This window comes from Chiloscyllium plagiosum, chromosome 9 (genome assembly GCF_004010195.1).
Source record: "Chiloscyllium plagiosum isolate BGI_BamShark_2017 chromosome 9, ASM401019v2, whole genome shotgun sequence".
NCBI lineage: Eukaryota > Metazoa > Chordata > Chondrichthyes > Orectolobiformes > Hemiscylliidae > Chiloscyllium > Chiloscyllium plagiosum.
The window spans coordinates 23,560,970-23,578,421 of record NC_057718.1 but is presented as its reverse complement, the minus strand read 5'-3'; the positions used below and the strand labels follow the sequence as shown (position 1 = coordinate 23,578,421).

At 41.3% G+C, this 17,452-nt stretch overlaps 1 protein-coding gene across 1 annotated transcript in view; it reads right to left on the bottom strand.

Moving 5' to 3' along the window:
* The window catches only part of LOC122552699 (muscarinic acetylcholine receptor M3-like), a 335,328-nt gene extending 319,736 nt beyond the window's left edge, over positions 1-15,592 (bottom strand). The window contains exon 1 of the mRNA XM_043695575.1: positions 15,536-15,592. The gene's annotated coding sequence lies outside the window, so the exon portion shown is untranslated. The remainder of the gene's footprint in view (positions 1-15,535) is intronic.
* Positions 15,593-17,452: the final 1,860 nt, after the last annotated feature.

Genomic DNA, 17,452 nt, shown 5'->3' with positions numbered 1-17,452 from the left:
TACGCAAAGGCATTATTTCTGAATCTAAAAATATAAGTCATCTTCTTTGCTGCATCAACTTTTACTCTACAGTCTATCATCTGTGAGGACTGAAAATGTATGCATAAAAGAAAGAAACAAAACTGAATAAAATGCGAAACTACGGAATAGTGTTTCTTACACAAAGGAATAATAAATTATTAAATAAGGATCATTTCCATATTAATTGTTATCTTCAATGTAATCTTAAAAGCTGTTACTTAATTGGAAGGATGACAAATAATTCAAGATATTTTCTTTCTACTCAATGCTCTCCATCATATTAAATCTGAATGCATTTCCAAGAAGACCTCTGCATTGTTGTCTAATATATTCAATATCATGACAGTATATAATTGATTTGGAGTTACAAAGCCGCATAAACCTAGTCAAACAATGAGACCGAAAGACTATCTGTCCAAATATTATTGTTAGACACATTTGCAATTTCATCATTTGTTTCACGTGAGGATTAAAGCAAAACATAGAATTATTTTTCACAAATTCTCTGCTCCATGAGATCTGTCTGTCTGCATTCGGTCATTAATTCTAACCAGATGGATTCAAAAAAATGCAAATAGTGCAGAACAATGCTCAGTGGAGCACCAAAAGTACGAGCAGTTGCAATCTTTAATTACGTACTTGCTAATAAATTATTACAATCCTCAATAAAACTCTTTCACCATGCAGCTATTGTATTTCTAATTAGTTCACATTTCCTTCCACTGAATGTTGAGCCTTTGTCTAATTGGTATTTAAAGCTTTTTTTAAGTAACTAGAATTATTGAAAAAATAAACTAAGTTTGCTACATCAATTAAATTTCTTTTGAGTCACCAGTTTCTGATTGCAGGGTAATTTTGAGATTATTCTATCGGAGCTCAGTTAACGTCATAAATTTGATGCTTTCTTCTTGATGCAAACCTTTAAAAACCAACTCAATGTCTATTGATGCAAAGATGAAGGTTGTGCTATCAAAAAAGATAAAGACGCAGGGACTGGGACTTCCACTCCAACAAGGCGATTAAATAGACAAGGGTAAGATAGGTCATCTGTTATGTACACACCACTCTCCAATATTCCTGTCCATTGTAACCATAGACCCTGTTTGTGTCCCTTTCGAAAGTGAACTTCACCCTTGTCAGAATTGTACAGATTGTACAATTGTACAAGTGCTATGCTCTCTGACAGAGTTTTTTGCTGCCATAATCCAAATGTTCAATTCACAAATGCCATTCTCTCCTTCTCGCTGTGCAGATGTTGCTGGACCTGGTGGTATTCCCAGCATTTTCTATTTTCAATCCAAATCGAATCATGTTGCCTTGCTCATTCTCCTCAACTCTATTATCTTGCTCTGTTTATTGCTGTTGTCAAGAGCGATTTCAATAAATACTAAGTATTATTACCCAAGTGCTCTCTTGCCCATGTCGTCACATTGTCCATTTGTTGAAATGCCAAATAAATGATCACATCAAGACACTACTGGGGCCCTGGACAGGCAGTCAGAGATAGTAACCTGCTTGAGATCAATACAGAAAAAAGTGTCTGTTTTATTTATTTGATTATGCAAAGAGTGTATGTGAGTTTTCAATTTAGTTGTAGTACTGTTGTGACACAGTGGTATTGCCCCTACCTCTGGGTCAGAAGGTCCAGGTTCCAGTCCCATCTACACCAGATGTATGTCTGAAGAGGTTGCTTAAAATAAATTCATTTACTTCTATGCTGATGACACAGAATGGCTATTCTCAAAATTTGACGAGCTTAATTCGTTACGATACAGAAACAGAGGCAGGATCTTGCCTTTTGGGTTGGGACTTTGACTTTGGGGTCAGAGAGGTCACAGCCTCACACTGTGTGGAACAGTGATCTCAGAGGGATTTTCCCTGAATTGGCCAAATTGTGGTCAGAGAGTGGTCTTATTTTCCAAACAAAGGGGGTGCACTCACAAAGCTCAAGAGACAAAAATAGGCCCTATTGCACTGAGAAAGGACCTCGCTGCCTTTTCAAGTAAGTAAAAGAGCAGGCTCCTTGAAATAGAGCAGGCTCCTCTCTGCAGTACTTTATACATTAAGTTAAAAATCGCACAACACCAGGTTATAGTCCAACAGGTTTAATTGGAAGCACACTAGCTTTCGGAGCAACGCTCCTTCATCAAACCTGTTGGACTATAACCTGGTGTTGTGTGTAAACCTGTTGGACTATAACCTGGTGTTGTGTGTTAAACCTGTTGGATTATAATCTGGTGTTGTGTGATTTATAACTTTGTACACCCCAGTCCAACACCGGCATCTCCGAATCATTTATACATTAAAGTTAACACAATGCCTGGCCAAGAGGTGGCCAGGCAGCAGGTTGTAGGAACAGAAATCATGGGCCCAATGTTTCTGTCATGGGCCTCCAGCTCCTGATCCGAACATAGCCAACCATGTGGAGCCCCAGGCCACAGTTATCAGAGCCTGATGGACCTCACCAGGCAGGATGAGAGGGTCCCATTGCTTACCTGAAGCACTTCCATCATCAGAACCCTGACTCTACTGCATAAATATCCTGCCCAGAGTGTTTTTTTTTAATTCATTGGATCCAGGCATTCCTGGCTGGGTCAGCATTTTGTTCCCATCCCTAATAGCCCTGAGACCAGTTAAGAACAACCACATTGCTGAGATCCTGGAATCACATGTAGGCCAGAGTATGTACGATTGGCTTTTTTTTTCCCTAAAGGGTATTAGGAGAATCACACAATCAACAAAGGTTTCATGGTCATCATTAGACTCTTAATTCCAGATTTCTTTTAACAAATGCAAGTTCTGCCATGGTGGGATTTCAACCCCAGTCCCCAGATCATTACCTGGGTCTCTGAAATCTAGTGGCAATACCATAGGCCATTGCCTTCCCTGCAAATCTTACAATTCAATAAGAAACTGGTTTGGAGATCCTTTACTTCCTAGTATCTGCCTCTATTCTCTCTGACTCAAGCTAATGTCAGAATTAAAGAAAAAAGGCTGATGAACAGATCACTGATATGGGATTGCAAACATTCACAAAATTGATCTTTATTGTGCTATGTTCATCATCTGAGGATGGGAGCAGAGATAATATTGTTGTGTGGATAAAAAAGATGACACTCCAATGTTGTGTGATGGACGTAGCTATTTCAGTGCCGGGAGTATAATTCTACTCTGTGACTCGTGATAGATGCGATCAGCTAAGTTTTTCAGGCAGGAGATAGAGCAGATGGCTGTGAGATAATGAAAAGTGTGTCAGCATAAAATAATCAGAGCTGCTTGAGAAGATTGGCTTTGTGTAGTTCGCTATGAGAGAGATATAAAGATTCTTTTGTTTATCCCACTATTAATTTTGAAAGCGTTCCTGACAGAAAATGCATATTCTGGTGTGCAAAGGTTCCCTGAGATTCTGAAAAAATAGGCATTGCCTTTAGCAACAAATTTTGAAGGATCTTCTAACTTAAATGAGATATTGAGGGCCCCCATCCAGAGGGAAAAGGGCAGTGACTCCCAAAAAATACTATGAATGACTTTTACCTATTTCTACTCTGACTATGGCTGTCATCCCATACTTTGGCCTACTGTGCTGAGGGCCTGTTTGTGTGGGAAAGGGGCTATTTTAGAAGCAAATAAATGTCCTATGAATCAATGTCCTATGACATACTTGGAATGGCAGTTGCCATTTTAGGACAGAGTATGGGCCACAAATATCCCATCCAGAAACTGGCAGTCAAATCAAAGAGGAAGCCCTGTTTTGTGGACATACAAAGTGTAAACATGTCCTGGGAAACCAGCCTGGGCTACCCCTTTTCTAACTCATGAGGTCTGGACTTGGCCACCCACATACTATGTCAGGCTCTACATCTAGTATGCAATATACTTTTAATAGATATGCTCCTGATATCATGGTCATATCATTGCAAAGAGACCGTATGGTATAAAGGACTCCATCTTACTGGGGTCACTTGCAGCATGACATGCTGAGGGAAACATGCTGCAGTTTGCAACCAAGTTGCTCAGTGTTAGCTCAGATATGACAGTGACTGTGTTTGTCTTTGATGTAAATATCAGGAGTTATACTAAATGGTGATTGAATCTTTCAACACTCTGTTACCTACAATTAGTTCTTTTTTTGACATAGCTCTCCATCACCTTCTTAAGGGTAACTTGGGATGTACAATAAATACTGGCCCAGCCAATGATGACCTCATCAGGTACGCATTCCCCAATGAAGGTTAAAAGTCCATCACTGTGTCTGCGACAGGTGACAAAGACAGAACAGATTGACAGAGATTCCTTATAATGAAAGAATGCTATTTGTATCCTATCAAGCAGAAACATTAGCTGACTGTTTAACAATTTACGATAATTCCAGTAGTTGTTAATAACTCTCTACGTAATTTCCCCAAGTGTTATCAATAAGATTTTTCCTAGCACTTTCCAAGCACCTTCCTGAAGAAGGGCCTGTGCCCGAAACGTCGAATCTCCTGTTCCCTGGATGCTGCCTGACCTGCTGTGCTGTTCCAGCAATAAAGTTTCAACTTTGATCTCCAGCATCTGCAGACCTCACTTTCTCCCCTTATCAATAAGATTACAAGGGATGGCACAAAAGCCCTATAAGCTTTTCAGCGTTGGTGAAGGGTAACTTTGAAACACCAGTGCACTGTGACATGTAAGAAATGCAATGGTAATCCAAGGCCAGGAAAAGGAATTGATTCTCCATCATTCGAGGTTGCAAGCTGATTTTTTTTTCTATTCACTGTACCCAGGCTGTATTTAAAGTAGACAGCACAACAATAAATTACAATATCTGATCATTAATAATACTGATGATGGGAATAACCCTGCTTCCGGATTAGTGGTGCTGGAAGAGCAAGCAGTTCAGGCAGCATCTGAGGAGCAGTAAAATCGACGTTTCGGGCAAAAGCCCTTCATCGGGAATACAGGCAGAGAGCCTGAAGGGTGGAGAGATAAGTGAGAGGAGGGTGGGGGTGGGGAGAAAGTAGCATAGAGTACAATAGGTGAGTGGGGAAGGGGATGAAGGTGATAGGTCGAGGGCAGGGGGTGGGTGGAGTGGATAGGTGGAAAAGAAGATAGGCAGGTAGGACAAGTCATGGGGACAGTGCTGAGCTGGAAGTTTGGAACTGGGGTGAGGTGGGGGAAGGGGAAATGAGGAAATTGCTGAAGTCCACATTCGATTTTACTGTCCCTCGGATGCTGCCTGAACTGCTGTGCTCTTCCAGCACCATTAATCCAGAATCTGGTTTCCAGCATCTGCAGTCATTGTTTTTACCTAGTTGGTTATAACCCTGCTTCCCCTGAATTCATTTGCTCGTATTACGTCTGTTTGGTAAATTAAACAACCATGATTCTCATACCATATGTGTGGTAGAAAGAGCAATGTTACCAACTGTCTAATCCAACATAAACTGAACGTTAAGCTCAGTCCAAAGAAATATTTCTGATTGCTGCCTGTAAGTGAGCATAAGAACTCGACAAAACCTGAAATGAATGGTGTTACCTTTCAAGTACATAAAAGCAGTTCACTGACTGGTCTGTGTAAACATTAAGCTCCAACTTCTCAGCATTTTGCTATAAATAGCCATGATATGAAGAGAGCCAGAAGTGGCTAGAACTAAAAGAAAATCAAAAATATGTGCAGTTACCTTCTGAAAGAGGAAGACAGGCAAAGGTTTTAGGTGAGATCCTTTATCAAATTTGGAAATCTTAGACAGACTTTTCCAGTTTCAGAGGGCAATTGATATAATGTCAATAACTAATCTTATTTCACTAACTGATGTATTAATATGAAGTCATGGTGGCTGGACTAGGCCTTTCGGCTCCTTGAGTCTACTCCCCCATTCAATAAAATCATGGATGATCTGACTGTGGCCTTAACTCTACAGTCCCACCTACCTCTCCAGATAATCTTTGGCTTCTTGTTCATCATTAGTCTATCCATGTGGTCAAACAGGTTGTTTATCAGCCTGTAAATCCTTCCCATCCACCTGAATGCAAGTGCCAAGAGCGGGAGAATCTCCCAGTCAGCCATCTTGTAAGGCAATGGCAAATCACTGCATGACTTTGCCTTTATAAGTGGACCAATCCAGTGGAACTTCTGGGATGCAGGCTGCAGGTAACTGAGTATGTGAGCATATGTAACAATGCAATCCATAAATAAATCTGATATCAAAGAAAACACTTGATATCTGATTTTCTACTTTTCTATCTGGTTTGTAAATGACTTAACACATACTGAAATGAAAGAGAAACCCCCACCAGTTCCTACTGTGTCAAACAATAGAGTCATAGAAGCGTACAGCACGGAAACAGACTCTTCAGTCCAACTCGTCCATGCTGACCAGATATCCCAACCTAATCTAGTTCTATTTGCCAGCACTTGGCCATATCCCTTTAAATCCTTCCTATTAATATGCCCATCCAGATGCCTCTTAAATGGTGTAATTGTACCAGCCTCCACTATTTCCTCTGGCAGCTAATACCGTACACACACCACCCTCTGAAAACGTTGCCCCTTCGGTCCCTTTCAAGTTTTTCCCCTCTGACCTTAAACTTATGCCCTCTAGTTCTGGACTTCCCCACCCCAGGGAAAAAAAAAACTTGTCTATTTACTCTATCCATGCCCCTCATGATTTTATAAACCTCTATAAGGTCACCCCTCAGCCTCTGACGCTCCAGGGCAAACAACCCCAGCCTATTCAGCCTCTCCCTGTAGCTCAAATCCTTCAACCCTGGTATTATCCTTGGAAAACATGCATGAAAAGTAACAATAAAATCGATATGTTGTGCATGGAACTGTGGAAATCTAAACATGTATATTAACCAGTAAACATGGGCGTGCATTGGATAGAAGTAGAGAACCTATTATTGCTCGGTCCAACCAATCAGCATCCTCTTCTCATCATGTAGAAATTGATGTTTCTTTTGAAAGTTTGAAACCTTTTTTTTCCATCCAGATAAAAACATTTTGAATTCATGTCTCTTTTTAGCAATGTTTAAGCTAGAAAGACCTATCCTAAAGTTAGGTAGTAACTACGGTAGGCCAGAACTGTTAATGAGAGTGGCTCAAGCAAAAGGGTAAAGAAATTTTCACATTGTGGCTTTATCTGAATATCTCGGCTGTGCTGCCAGCATTCAGGTACCATACACCAACATTTGCCATGTGTGGGGAGAAGGGTTAATAGGAAATTGACTGCAGTTCCTTGGAGCTGGCATGATCCTGGTCCTGTGATTGAAGAGAAAGACAACTTGGAGGAGAGCTATACTCTGGGAGAAAGTTACTTATTTAACAGAATGTATGATGGCGAAACCTACAGAAAGGTTGAGATTTGCTTGCACACCTAATAATCACCAAGGAGTAGTCCATGCAGGAACATTTATCCTTGGTGGACTGGAGAGATACGGCTTACTTTCAACCCATTGTATTTTTTTTCTCCATTCTGTCTGTGAAGAATTTACTTGGAATACTGAAGGACAAATGAACAATTTCATTAATGGTTCGCTGCTCAATAAAGAATAGTATCCACAAACTCCAAACCAGCTTCTGCCAAAATGTAACAAAAGACTACAACTAAAGGCATATCGCTATCACTCTTCAGTCTTTCCTTCTTCTGTGTGCTCTTTACACTCATATCAGAGATCTGTTCCTGGACTGATTAAGTCTCTTTCTGAAACTGTCTCCCTCATTGGATTTCGATTTTAACTCTTTCTGAATTATTGAAAGAACATTGTCCCTTCATATAATGCCAATCATCCAATAAAAAGACTCAGGAAGATATACAGAAGCATAATCAAACAGATTTTGACAGTGAGTTATTTCTTTGACTGTGACCAGTGAAGATCATTTCCCAGCTCGGATGAGGTGGGACAGGAGGAATAAATGGACTCTTGAGGCATATGGCCTCAGGTTGTGACTCTATTTTCATCCTCCAGCAATATTTTGAGGGATGGGAAGGAAACAAGCCTTGGAATAAGTTCACTTCTATGAATGGGACACTTCATGTCGTTGTGAACTCCTAAGAAGCCTGGTCCAATTAGTGTTTTTCATTGTTAGTGAAGTGGCGAGACAGTGTGTGATAACAGACCAGCTCAATAGAAGCAAGAATTCCAAGCTTATATCAGAGGGGGAAGTAGCACTGAAGAGGCTAAGTGAGGCAAAGGTGCCCTACCCCCATTATATAAAGACTTACTAATTTAGCAAAAGACATCACCATGTTTTGAAGATGGATTGCTGGACTGGAAATGTTAACTCTGTTTTCTGTTCACAAATGCTGCCAGATCTGCTGCGTTTTTCCAGGAATTCCTGGTTTTTTTTAAATTTGAAACACATCACTACCCTCTAAAAGGTAAGAAATTTTGACATGACATGGTTCACATTTTGACTGGCTCATTTCATTCCTGCTCCGTTACTGGCTCATTGGGTCCCTCAGGCAATTAACTCCCTGGCTCAGCTTTCTGTTTATTGTCATGACCCAGAATTGAACTCATCTCCCAATTCCTGCCTCCAACAAGGAAATCAAATCTAAAGGGGATTACAGCCCTCATTGTACACATTCCATATTAATACAGTTTGAGTTGCGTTGTCAGCACAGGACCTGCAACAACTGTTAGCTATTGCTGTCCTTTCTTGCAGTGTTACGAAAGGCTGAGATGTTGATGGACACAACTGAGGTGTAGGAAAAGCTGTGATTATCACAAAACATGTGGAAGCAGTGTCTCAGCTGCCCTCCTGTCTCCAAATGAAAACCTTATGGGTTCATGTTCCACTTGAGCAAGCAACAGAAGTGGGAGAGGGAGGAAATTAGAAACTGGCGACCAGTCTCACTGTTGAATGTGGATTGTGAAATCCTGTTTAAGGTCACCGTTAACCAGATCAGATCTGCTCTGGGATCTGTGATTCACTCTGACCAAACCTGTGCTGTACTGGTCAGGATGATCTCGGAGACCCTCGTGCTCCTCACGGATCTGTTCACCTACATGCAGGACAGGGGTGTGGACGCCTGCCTCATTGCCTTGGACCAGGAGAAGGCCTTTGACAGGATATCATATGTTAAAATGTGGGATGTGCTCTCCAAAATATGCTCTGGGTGGTAAGGGATCCACAATTGGATCCAAGTACTCTATGCCATCATCGTTAGTGCAGTCTCAATCAAGATGTGGGGATCATATTTGGAGTCAGGCAGGGCTGCCCACTCTCTCCTACCTTGTTTATGTGTTGTCTGGAGCCTTTTGCTGAGTCCGTCAGGAAGGATATAAGCTCGAGAGGACTGACTACTCCAGGTAGCGGAAACTTGCAGATGCAAGTCTCCCTGTTCTCTGCTTGGATCCGCTGTCAGTGCTCAGACTCATAAGCATCCGTGACCAGTTCAAACAGTTTGGGAGCCAAGGTTATTTGAGATGAGTGAAGCCATATTCTTGGTAAATGGGAATAGATTAATTTAGGATCTCGTCAGCATGGGCGAGTTGGACCGAAGGGTCTGTTTCCATGCTGTACATCTCCATGACTGTATAACTGGGCTCACCAATCCTATACCTGAAGATTACCTGAAGGTGCTGGGAATATGGTTTGGAGGGGCCAGGGCATGCACCAAAACTTTGGAGAGCACATCATCATCATGATTATGAGAACACTGCTCCCTTCCCACTATGGGTCAAAACCTGGTCATCAGGTGTGAGGTACTCTCGGGTGGCATGGTGGCTCAGTGGTTAGCACTGCTACCTCTCAGCACCAGGGACCAGAGTTCAATTCCAGCCTCAGGCGACTGTGTGTGGGGAGTTTGCATGTTCCCCGTGTCTGCATGGGTTTCCTACAGGTGTTTCAGTTTCCTCCCACTGGTGCAGGTTAGGTGGATTGGCCATAGAAAATTGCCCATAGAGTCCAGGGATGTGCAGGCTAGGTGGATTAGCCGGGGGAATGCAGGTTTTTTTTGCAGAGATGGGGTGGATCGGGAAGGGATGCTCTTCAGAGACTCGGTGTGGACTTGATGGGCCAAATGCCCCACTTCCACACTGTAGGGATTCTATTCTTCTATGAAGGTCTGGCCCATTCTCCGAGCCTGTGCCACTGAAGTCACCCATGCCATCTTCCACTTCATCTGGAGGTCAAAGGTGGACACTATGTACAAAGCTCTGGGCATAATTGGGGGATGAACAAACATAGAGCTGTCCTCATTGTGTTGATCATCTTTGTGTATGGTTGCATTAAGCTGTGTGTGGACCCTAGATACGTAAACACCAAGTGTCACTTTGTCCCAAGCTTCTACCTGTACCAGTGTGGCTAAGTATGGGCCTGGTCCTTGCACCACAGAACACCCTAAGTAGTTGGACCGTTCTGAATTGCCTGTGTCTGATGGAAACATTTACAAAAGAAAACACCTTTGTCCATGGGGAAAAGGAAATGGTGCATCCTGCTATGTGGTTCCCTGAGCAGCCTATCAAAGTCATTTAGCAAAATGCCTCATTGCCAGAACTTTCCAACAAGATAACGCTTGGCTGGTGGTAAGAAGGCAAAAGTGAGGACTGCAGATGCTGGAAATCAGAGTCTAGATTAGAGTGGTGTGGAAAGCACAGCAAGTCCAGCAGCATCCGAGGAGCAGGAAAATCGACGTTCCGGGCAAAAGCCCTTCATCAGGAATGACCTGCTGTGCTTTTCCAGCACCACTCTAATCTAGACACTATTGGTAAGAAGGGCACTGTGCATCAGATCTTTCATGCATGCCTGGTCTCTGTGTGCAGCCTTCAAAGTGGTTGCACTGGGGAAGAGACTGTCACACATCGCCTTCTGGAATGTCTCTGCAAAAAAGATCTGGTGAGAGATCAAGTGATTTTTGTTAAGGTTCATCCTGAACAGTTCCGTGATGCAGGACTCTGTGCTCTAAATTCTGTTCCCTGGGATGTACATCAAGATAAACATTGATTGTGTTTGCAAGCTTGTCAACAAAGGCACTCTTTGGTCTGCTTGGAACTTGGTCTTCTGTGTGTAAAGAGTTGACTTTGACCGAGTGTTGCAGACTGGTGCATTCCCAAGTCCAGGGAATGTGGGCGGCACGGTGGCACAATGGTTAGCACTGTTGCCTCACAGCGCCAGAGATCCAGGTTCAATTCCCGCCTCAGGCGACTGACTGTGTGGAGTTTGCACGTTCTCCCCGTGTCTGCGTGGGTTTCCTCCTGGTGCTCCGGTTTCCTCCCACAGTCCAAAGATGTGCAGGGTCAGGTGAATTGGCCATGCTAAATTACCCGTAGTGTTAGGTAAGGGGTAAATGTAGGGGTATGGGTGGGTTCGCTTCGGTGGGTCGGTGTGGACTTGTTGGGCCGAAGAGCCTGTTTCCACACTGTAATGTAATCTGTAATGTAATCTGTAATCTGTAATCTGATTATGTGCTGACAGACACACTAAAGATTGGTGCAGCTGGGAAAGAACCTCTGTTTAAGATCATCCTGCCAGTTACAATGAGGGTCTGTTCAACTATCAGACCCTCTATTTGCCACAAATGTATGTAAACTCTGTCCTACATGAGGAGGAAACACCTTTGGCTTTGCAACTGCAGGGAATGTCGATTTCCAAAATTTGTTTCTCTTTAAAATGCAAAGATGTACAGAACTGTTTTAAAACTGTGTATGTTCATAAAGATTTTTTTAATGAATAAAGTATATTTTTGGAATAAAAATGTGTACCAACATGCCAGTGTGGTATTGTCTCATAGAAGAGATATTTAACTGAAGTCCTGTACACACTCTTAGATGGACAGAAAAAAACCCATGATTTTGAAGGAAGGCATAGGATATACCTGCAGCATCCAGACCAACATTTATCCCTTATTCGCCAGCACAAAAACAGGTCTTCTGGTCATTTTCACATTGATGTTTACATACCTAAATTGGCTGCCACATTTCCTGGATTACAATAATGACTACACTTTGAAAAATTACGTCATTGGCTGAAAGCACTTTAGGATATATTGAAAGTTGCAACATGAGTATAAGTCTTTCTTGTTTTCAACATCTGACTTCAATGTACCTCACTTCTGACATTTTCTTTTTAATTAAGCAAACTTATTTATTTTGTTATGGGGTAACTTTAAAAGTGTAAATGTTATGAACAGTGTGACAGCAAAGGATGCCATGAATTGTATCATAACACATAATGTGTGCATTCATGCAAGTTAGTGAAAAATCTTTGCTGAACTGTCAAGCACTTTTATTTATTCTAAATCTTTGTACAGAATACAATGAGATCTTCTGCTTATAATTCACTGAAAGTGTTAAGAAATAATGCTTTTACTAAGACTACAGGCAATGTACTCTTGTTTAAACATTGAAATCAGTTTAATCTCTTTCTGTAAAGCAGCTCATTACAGTGTATTGAATTAGATTACCAGGTTCTTTATGTGAAGGGAAGAAAACTGGTCATCGAACTAGAAGATCAACATAGCAATTAATGGCCTATTTCCTCAGCCTGCAGAATAAGAACATTATGTGTATCTCGGTCTGTTTAAACAGAGCTTTATAGATACTGAATGTAAACTGCAAAGCAGAATCTCATATCAGAGGTTGAAGTAGGCAATTTGTATCACACAAAGTGAATGAAGAAGTAGGCCATCCTGCCAATCAATTCTATTCTATCCTGCCATTCGATAATATTACAGCTGAACATCTATATTAGCTGAATTTTCCTGCCATATCCCCATATCTCTCAAGTCTCACTGTGCTAAAAAAACTCAGTCTCCATTTTGACTATACCCATTGACTGAGCATTAACAATCCTCCAGGGTTAAAAGATTTGCAATTCTCTGAGTGAAGAAATGTCTCTCTGTCCTATTTGCTTTATGCCTTATTAGTAGGCTATGTCTCCCAATTACAGACTCCATACCCAGAGGAAACAGGTTCTAAGCATCTACCATGTCAAATATTAGACATTGCTTTGTGACCTCTCTTCCCAATCTTGAAGAATATGGACACATTCTGTTCAATCTCTCCTCATCCTTGTATACAATATTCTAGCTTACCGTAATTCTAAGTGAAGGCTGAGGATTCCATTTCCTCATGAAGGGCTACTCAGCCTGAAATATTAACTCAGATTTCTCTCCACAGATGCTGCCACACCTGCTGAGCTTTTCCAGCAATTTCTGTTTTTGTTGTTGTGTGTGTGTCTGCCTATGTGTGTGTCTGCGTGTGTCTGCCTGTGTGTGTGTGTGTGTGTGTGTGCGTGTTGACTTCATTTCCCAGCTAGTCTAAGAGGTTTTGCGCACATACAGAGTTTGGCACTGTGACAGGTGGAAAATCTTCATTCCTGTTACCTCTCTACAACTGAAGGGCTCTGTTATCTAAACAAGATTGGAGCTGTGTGAAGGTTTGGCATGGCAACAACAACCACGGGAACCATGTGATGCCACATAAAAAGGAGTAACGTGACAGAGGATGGGATGACCAAGACGGGAGCAGAAGAACAGGCTCCAGTCAGTGACGGAGATGGGTGTTTGTTAGCTTCGGGCAGCTGGACTCGAAGAGGCCCCAGGAGCTGGGAAGGTCTGAGAAGATAATGGAGGCTTGCTTATTCTATGTTGGACAGAGTTAGCGCTCACTTGAAGTCCGCAAAGCCATTTCTTATTTGGTACAGTCAGAAAGTGGAGTTCGGAGCCAACTTAACGAAGCTACTCATCTAACAAGGTGTTGCCATTGTGCCTATAAGTAGGAGTTCACGTGCAGCGGAATGCAGTCTCAGGAAATGAGATTGAACATTTGGGATGTCAGCCATTAATGAGGCAGCTTGAGTTGAAGTGGCAATTGAGGGAATTCAGAGCTCAATCATTGAACATAGAGAATAGACCAGAACAGCACATGATCAGGTCCTTCAGTCTATCACATCTGTGTCGACCATGATGTTACTTTAAACTAATTCTATCTCCCTGCACATGGTCTATATTCCTCTATTTACTACTTATTCATGTGTCTGTCTAAATGCCTCTTAAACATTGCTATCATATCTGCTTCTTCCACCTCCCCTGGCAGTGGGTTCCAGATACCTACCAATCTCTGTATAAAAAGTTCATGCCTTGCACATCTCCTTAAATCCCCTCCCCTCCCATTTTAAAACAATGTCCCCTAGTATTAGACATTTCTACCCTGGGAAAAAGACTCCAACTGCCCATGTGTGGGCAAGCCAACACATATGTATGGTTGTCTCTGAAGTCTTGCAGACACAGTTTGTTCAGGAAACACAATCTTAAGAGTTTCTTCAATCACTCTTTCAAAGGCACTCAAAGGTTTTGCCCTAACTCAACAAAAGGGCTTTTCTTTTTACAAATAAGATGAGCAGCTTGGAAGCATTGCTCCAACTCAGCTTGTTCTTAGCCAGCTTCTCTCCAAGTGAACAACATAAAACAAGTTTCTTTCCAAGCCAATCACTGTTCCAAAAGGCCCCAAACAGAGGTCTAAAGCAAGCAATTGTAATTTGTCATCTGATTTAAAGGAAGCTGTGTTAAAAACAAACTTCAATGTCCAAAATGAACTTTCAATAGCCCATTTTAAAGAAACCACTCCAAGTATTTCCGCAAAACTTGAAATGGGTACATTTTCCACAATCATTCAAAAGGATTCAACAAGGTTCAAGAAGGCAGCTCACTACCACTTCTCAAGGGTAACTAGAGACAGGTATATAATGCTGGCCAGCCAGCAACTCCCATGTCTCATGAGTGAGTATAAAATAAAGACATAGATCCTCCAATCTGTATTACTTATAAAGCATCATTGTAACACTTCCCCACGTGGATTTGCATAGTCAGCAAACATTACACTCAATCCCACTGCCTAAGTCATCCATATAGATTGTATGTAGCTGATCTCTGTAAAACCTCAGTAGTTTTACTCAGTAATTCCAAAAATATAATTTTTGTTGTGCCAATGTTTCTTTACTTTCTGTTAATACTCATGTGTTACCATGACCTAATACTAATATACTCTAATATTACTCTCAATCCTATGAACATCATGAACAATTCTCTTCCCTGAATTCTAATCAATTTGGTTTGTTTTTGAATTTGATTTCAATGGTAAAAGTTACCTTCTAGTAAAGAGTGTTGTTTCCAAAGGGCAATATTGAGAATAATTGTCAATGGCAGCATTCAAGTTATGTTCTAAAAGCATGTTCAAAGGTGTCAGTAATACACTACCATCTTTAAATAAAAATTATTTTTTGATGATCAGAAAAACAAAGCTGAAATCTTTTTCTGTACATGGAAGTGCATCAAATCAATCAAAGTTAGTCCTTTTATAAACTACTTACAATCAATTTAATTAAGGATTTTACCACAGAGGGTAAAATCTGTGATCTTCAAGGTGAGTTAAGCAAAATTAAAGAGCACTCTTCACTCTTACTTCACACTTGCTGGCTTTCTTTGGTCAACGACCTCGTCCCCTCTGCTCCCTCACTCTACAAATGACCAGCTCACATCTGACTGAATGTCAATCAATCTCTCAGTTAGTTTAGATGCCAACTTACCTGAGAAAAAGCAGTAGCTCAACATAGGCTGTACTGAGGGATCAGTGAGCCTGCGACACTCCTGCAAGATGACTGCATATTGAATCAGACTTCTGCCACGTAGCTGATCTAACATGAGGATGCTGCAGAAACAATCGCATCTTCATCTGTAAACAGGGTTTTGCTTTGTATTCACACAGCAATATATCTCCTCCAGAAATTATTAGTGTACAAAGAATATTTTTCCTTGCAGCTACAAGTGCCTAGGAAATCTTACAAAACTGTTGTAACTAGCAGTAATTCCATATTAGCAATTTGTGTTTTAATGCACATTTCCTGGAGCCCATTCACTTTAAGTATCCAATGTTAAGAAAAAATAATGTGCATCCTGATTCGTGCTATCTATGTCCATCAGCAATTAACAATAGCAGTAGCATTGCACACAAGAGCTTCCTGACCGTGATCTCTCCATCTCAGACAGTTGTTAAATATTTGCCAAACAAAAATTGCTGTGTTAACTTAGGTAAATCCGTGTTACCATGGTTCCTGAAAACCATCTTCATTTTAGAAGGAAAAGATGTGTTTTGTTTAGAGGATTGTCAGCTTGAAAGCGTGCTTAATTTCAAACAATATGTTTACAAATTTGTTTTCCTTAGCAATTTGAGACTTTAATTCACTTTTCAGTGTAGTTCCCAAAGAAATTTCCCTGATTTGTTTTGAAAAGCACTATTTTTAATAACGCTCACACGCTGTCCAAGGTGAAAGCATTAATTATGAGGCACCTTCCTTATGTTACTTCTGCTAATAATATGAATTATGTTGACAGTTACTGTGATAGAGTCCCCAATTATATTATTATTTACTGGAATAAAGTGTTGACCATTAGTTTGCAGTGTTTGTACCACCATTTAAAAGCTGGGTTTTGGGGATACCGGCAAATATATGTCAAGGAAATATTAAGGAATTGCTGAGGGTTTTGCCTCCTGTTCAGGCCTGGGAATGAATGATCCTTGATATTTAGTATGCTCTTGCATTTAACCTAGTTTGGGTCAGAATGAATTTAATTTACTAATCCTCACTTAGATTAGATTACTTACAGTGTGGAAACAGGCCCTTCAGCCCAACAAGTCCACACCGACCCACAAACCACCCAGATCCATTCCCCTACACTTACCCCTGCCCCTAACACTACGGGCAATTTAGCATGGCCAATTCACCTAATTGCACATTTTTGGACTGTGGGAGGAAACCGGAGCACCCGGAGGAAACCCACGCAGACAATGTGAAAACTCCACACAGTCAGTCGCCTGAGGTGGGAATTGAACCCGGGTCTCTGGCACCGTGAGGCAGCAGTGCTAACCACTGTGCTACCCATAGGTTCCGCTGAAGTGGGTACTTAGATCTTTCCAGTCAAATTATTAAGGAGAGAAAAACCAAACCACAAGTCATGGACTAAACACAGTTTATTGATCACAAATTCCAACTTGAAGGTAATGTTGGGTACATGAATGCTTAATAGATGTGCACAACTGTAATCAGAATCCTCTCGTAGTTGAGCAATAAATCATTAATAGACAGAGCTACTTAACAAAACAGTAGCAAAGGTTACACAGGCAATTCCCTCTTACATTGTAAATCAGTACTAATGGATGCTGAGCATTAGCCAAAACAGCAAACACAACCGGAGGTTATAAAGTGGTGAAATTACTTGAGTTGGAAGATGTACTTGAAGTGGAATTTTTTTCAGAGGTTACAGGGACAGAACAAGGGAGTGTGACTAAATGAATGGCCCTATCAAAGTACCGGCACCCAGGGCAGAATGGTCTCCCTCTGAACTGTGTCGTTCTATGGGTAAGTCCCTAGTTTGCTAACAGCTTAACAGTTCTGAATAACCAATCTTGTAATATCTTAATTCAACATGTGTGGCTAGCAAAACTT